This window comes from Natator depressus, chromosome 5 (assembly GCF_965152275.1).
Source record: "Natator depressus isolate rNatDep1 chromosome 5, rNatDep2.hap1, whole genome shotgun sequence".
NCBI classification, from domain to species: domain Eukaryota; kingdom Metazoa; phylum Chordata; order Testudines; family Cheloniidae; genus Natator; species Natator depressus.
This window is the reverse complement of record NC_134238.1, coordinates 11,689,333-11,695,493: the sequence shown is the minus strand read 5'-3', so window position 1 is coordinate 11,695,493 and position 6,161 is coordinate 11,689,333.

Genomic DNA, 6,161 nt, shown 5'->3' with positions numbered 1-6,161 from the left:
AGCACCCCCACCCCCAAAGAGTAACCCTAATCAATGAGTGTATCCCAAAGGAACGGACAAATCTAGTAACAACTGACACGTTCATTTTCATTAGCTGAGTTAGATGCCACCAGCAGAAGGTGGATTTTCTTTTTTGGTGGTTTGGGTTCTGTAGTTTCTACATCAGAGTGTTGTTCTTTTAAGGCTTCTGAAAGCATGCTCCACACCTCCTCCCTCTCAGATTTTGGAAGGCATTTGAGATTCTTAAACCTTGGGTCAAGTGCTGTAGCTATCTTTAGAAATTTCACATTGGTACCTTCTTTGCGTTTTATGAAATCTGCAGTGAAAGTGTTCTTAAAATGAACATGTGCTGGGTTATCCTCTGAGACCGTTGTAACATGAAATATATGGCAGAATGTGGGTAAAACAGAGCAGGGGACATACAATTCTCCCCCAAGGAGTTCAGTCAAAAATTTAATGAACACATTTTTTTAATGAGCGTCATCAGCATGGAAGCATGTGCTCTGGAATGGTGGCCAAAGCATGAAGGGGCATATGAAAGTTTAGCATATCTGGCACGTAAATAATTTACAATGTTGGCTACAAAAGTGCCACGCAAATTCCTGTTCTTATTTACAATGTCACCAGAAAGTGAGAAGAGGGCAGCATTATCTCCTGTAAATGTCAACAAACTTGTTTTAGCAATTGGCTGAACAAGAAGTAGGACTGAATGGACTTGTAGGCTCTGAAGTTTTACATTATTTTGGTTTTGAGTGCAATAATGTAACAGAAAGAAATCCACAGTTGTAAGTTGCACTTTCACGACAAAGATTTCTCTATAGCACTTGTATGAGGTGAATTGAAAAATATTTCTTGTTTACCTTTTACAGTGCAAATATTTGTAATAAAAATAATATACACTTTGATTTCAATAACACAAATATATATGAAAATGTAGAAAATCATCCTAAATATTTAATACATTTCAATTGGTATCCTATTGTTTAACAGTATGATTAAAACTGTAATTTTTTTAATCATGATTAATTTGAGTTATTTGCATGCGTTAGCTGTGATTAATCGACAGCCCTAGTTAATAACCAACACCACACTGTCTGCCTCTCCCTTGGAGAGGATTAGGTAGCCATTAACCCTCAAGGGATTTGCTGCATATTATTGTAATAGCTTTTTTGGAAAAACAACAACAAACTAGCTATTGAAGCTAAAAATAATTCAGTATATCAGAAAAGATGAAGTAAGTAATCAAAGGCCTGCAGTTCATAAAGAAAAGAAATACCATTGCTTTCCACACCAAAAGAAAAAAATTAACTGTTACTCCAGGCTATCTACCATGATACAACACAACGTTCCCGGAAAAGGGAGAAGTGTCGAAACAGGAGGCTCTACCATAATTCCAGGCAGCCTAGCATCATGCACACTTGCTCCCGTGAAAAACCCCAACCCCAACCCATGCTACCAGGGCCGGTGCAAGGATATTTGGCGCCCTCGGCGAAACTTCCACCTTCTGCCCCCTGTCCCCCTCCTCTCCCCCCAGACGTACACACAATTGACACAACGTATGAGCGAAATGAGGCAGCAGCAATTGCCAGAGTCTGAGATCTGAAACAACTCAACAAAAAGAGTTCGCCTCAGTTGACAACCTCCAAAACCTAGTAAATGTAGCACTATAAACAGCCTGTCAGAACGGGTAACTGCTCCGCGCGATGAGAAAAATGACGTCATTGCCACTTTGTACCATAGTAAAGCAATATGCTTGTCCCACCCACCCCTGACACTCTCCCCAAAACACAGCCCTCCCAGAGCCCACAACCCCCCTGCCTCCTCCTGGAGCCTGGCAAGGAACACAGCGTCTCCCCCCCTGCCCCCAAAACCCGGACCAGCACACTCCGCCTTGCTCCACAGCCCCCTCCCCGGCTGGCTTGGTCCCCCCCCCCAAAGCCTAGCTCAGCACACAAAGAGCCCCCCCCCAGCCAGGCACACAGCCCCCCGCTACCCCTCTGCCTTCTCCTCAGCAGCGCACAGCACCCCCCCCACCTTCTCTCCCTCCCAGCCTTGCTTGGCACACAGCGCCCCCCCCCCCCGCTTTCTCCCCCATGGCACACAGCATGCCCCCCCCAAGCCCTGCCCGGCACACAGCTGAGTCCTGCTCCCGTCTCCAGAGTGTGCCACACAGCCCCCTCCTGCCCAGCTCACCCGTGCCTCAGCCTGGCCGGCCCATGGGACCCTACCCCCAGCTCCAGAGCTTGGCATACAGCCTCCCTCCCCCCCTCCCCCGCTTCTTCTCTCCCCCCCGCCGGGCCAGCCACGCCATGCCACCCCTTCCCCCAGAGCCTGGCACACAGGATCCCCCCCGAGCCCCTGGCACCAGCAGACCCCTGCCTCCCCCCCACACAGAGCAGAGTCCCCCGAGCAGCACATGGAGCCTCCTCTCCGGCAGCCTGAGCCTTCCCCCTCACCCTGCCCCCACAGCCTGGGCGCCCAGTGCTCCCTGCCTGCTGCCTGCCTCACCTCCTTGGGTCGGGGGAGCCAGGGCTGGCACCTGCAGGGGGAGAGGCTGGGGGAGAGCGACCAGCTCAGGGGGGTGACCCCAAGCCTGACCTCCCCCCCTCCCCGCCCGGCTGCCTCCCACCTGCGAGCTCATCGCCACTCATCCCGCCGGAGCCCTTTTTGGTGCCCCCCAAATCTTGGTGCCCTTGGCGGCCGCCTATTTCACCTAGTGGTTACAGTCGCCCTGCATGGTACTACAATTGGTTTGATTTTAACCTGTGACAGCTAACACCAACGGTTCACAGTCTAACTTCATCTCTAACCTCTTCTCCCCACCCCTGTCTCTCCCCAACAACTTCTCGTCTTGCTGTCAATATAAGCTTAACATGGTCAAAACTGAATTCTTCTTCTTGCCCTTCCCCTTCCCCCTCCATTTCTCTCTACCTCTGTGGACAATCCCATCCTGCGTCTCACTCTCATCAAGCCTGTAACCAGCGGGTCATCTTTGGCTGTATTGTCTGTCTTGCTCCCAACATCCAGGCCATGTTCCAATAAGGACACTTTTTCCTCCATGGCACAGCTAAGTTCCAATCTCTTCACTCAGTTCGCACTACAACACCACTCATCCAGGACCTCCTCATCTCCCGTCTTGACTCCTTCAGCCTCTTGCTGTTTGACCTTCCCAGAGCACACCTTGCCCCAACTGGTGCTCCTGCAAAAATCCTTTTCCTGGACCATTGTTCTGACCACATGTGTCACACCTTTGCCCCGACTTCATTCCCCCTTCTCTACTGCATCAAATCCAATTTTTTCGTCTCTCACAGTTTTACCCCTCCTTGCATGTCCATTCTCTTATCTTACTTTGCTGCCCCTGCCTCCTCTGCTTTGCCAGCAATGCCATCCTTTGGTGCTCATTTGTCCACTTCTTCCCATGTGACTCCAGGCTTCCTCCCATGCTGCCCTTTCGGCATGGATTAGTTTTGGAGAGGGTGTTCCATCTTTCAAACCACTACTCTTCTCCTTCAAATCCACCCTCAAGGTCCACTCTACAGTGAGGCCAGCGGCAAACTGGCAGCTAGAAACAGCTAACCAGACTGGGCAAGGTCTATTTTATTTGTTTATGTCAGTGGTTCTCAAACTCGGTGTCGTGACCCCCTCAGGGGGTCATGAGGCTATTACATGATGGGTTGCAAACCCCGCTTTGCTCCAGCATTTAGAATATAAAATATATAAAAAAGTGTTTTAAATTTATAAGGGCTAGAATTTTAATAGCCCTTTTAAAAAGTGTTTTAAATTTACTCAGAAGGTTTGCTATGTGAAAGGGGTCACCAATATAAAGTTTGAGAACCACTGGTTTATGTAGATCTTAAAATATATATTAATTAAAAGGCTAGAAATCTAGCTGTTCACATGCTTAGTGTATATAATAATGGGCTCCTGTGGGTATTTGCCTTTCCCTCTCCCATTCACTGATTGTTCACTCTCTAAATATCAGATACTTATATGGCCCCTTTTACCATAGTATCTGAACTCCTCATACTCTTTTAATGTATTTATCCTCACAACACCCCTGGTAAGATAGGGCAGTGCTATTTTCCCCACTTCATGGATGGGGAACTGAGACACAAGAAACTAATTGACTTGGTCTGTGGAGAGCAGGGAAACCTAACACAGGATTCCAAAGCCCGCACCTAACATCCTAATCCCTCATCTAGCCTTTCTGATCCCAGACACAGCGGTAAACACCACAAACGGCTGGGTATTGTGTCATATTTACTGGCCAGCTTTTTGAGGCAGGGACTGTCTTTCTGAGTGTGTATATAATGTCCTGCATAATGGAGTCTTGATCCTGGCAGAGTCTTTTAGGAAGGGGCTGTAATGCAATTATAAAGATGAGTTTGTATGAGAAGGAATTCTGCTTATGAGTGTGGGGAGAAAGATATGTTTTCCCCTGAATGTCTGCTCATGTCCTATTAAAGCTAAATTCTGTTCTGCTCACTGTGTAATTATATACACAACATATTCTGAGGTATACTCTCCCCTTGAAACTGTACAAAGATTCGTCTAGCAAGCACTTTCTGCCAGCAAATGTCAGTTCATACCTGCTAACTTTTGTGTGGCAAGAAAACATCAGGTGAGCCAGTCAAATAGACAAAACAGCTGTTGCTTTAATGGCTGGGGATGCAATTGAAGAATCAGGCCCGAGTGGGTGGTTTATCTTTTTGAGTCAATGACATGCACTGTGCAGAGTCTATTTCCTGGCAATTGCCCCATGTAAGTGTGAGAAGGCCACAAAAGGACTCAATTCAGCAATCTCTACACTCTCCCTCCCCAAAACAAAATCAGCATGGGATTTAAAAGATGTTGCTGACTCGAGTCACAGTGTGATAATCAGCTCAGTAACAAAAGAGCAAAGAGGAGGAAAAGGTTTACAGACCCAAATGTCTGATCTGTATCTAGAGATCTGTCGCATTTACAGTAATTAAATTGATATTTACTTCTTTAGGTGTGAACAATAATGAAAAAAGCCTACACAAAAACTCTCCGTGCCCTGATGACATAACATAACACTGCCCACTTCAGCCAGGAAGTTCTTGGGTCACAACTGAGAATGCCAAACTCAGGACAACCTATTGAGAAACAGGGCAAACACAACCCAAAACTGGTGGTTATTCTTCCATAAGATATACCAAACAAGCAACAAAAATAAACTTCTGTTTCACCACACTGGCTAACAAGAAGTCATAAAAGCAGTTTCCTTGGGCATTCCAGTTCTTATGTCACCACCAAAACCACTGGATTTAGAGAGGAGCAGATCTTTACAACCAGACTTATCAAATAAAAAGGTTCTTCTGATCCCAAAGGACCAGCCACACATGCAGGTCTATATATAACTTAGATCTTACCCCAAAAAACACACTGATCCAATCCTTTAGTATCTAAAATCTAAAGGTTTATTTATAAAAAGAAAGAGAGGTGAGAGTTAAAATTGGTTAAAAGAATCAAATACATACAATGAATGCAAAGTTCTTGGTTCAGGCTTGTAGTAGTGATGGAATAAACTGCTGGCTTAAGTCAAGTCTCTGACTGCTTCCAAATCATTGGCAAGTCCTCAATTCCTTGGTTAGAATGCTTCCATTAATATAAGTTTATAGCCCAGGGGCTGGAGCAGGAGAGAGGCAAAATGGAGGGGTTTCCAGGGCCTTTTATATCTTCTGCCATGTGGCGGGAAACCCATTGTTTCAAACAAAACACTCAGCACAGCTAGTGGAAAATTACAGGTGGCAAGATAGTGTTTGGAGTCACATGGGCAAGTCACATATCCATACATGAAGGTTTGGACCCAGTAGAATCCATTATCTATATCTCAAACAGCACGTTTGCAGGACAGTCCATTCGGTGTAGATGATCGTCTCCCATGGTCCATTGTCAGTTAAGTGTTTCTTGATGAGCCACTTAATTTGAATAGTGCCTCTAAGATGTGCAGGCTGAATACCTTGTGGGCGGTACCCCAGGAGCAAACATTTGAAATCCAGGTATAGAGCCAATACTTACGACTTCAAATACAAAAATGATACATGCATACAGATAGCATAATCATAACCAGCAAATCGTAACCTTTTCATAGACATCTTACATGCCACATTTTGTGCAAGATTTGTTCCAAATATATA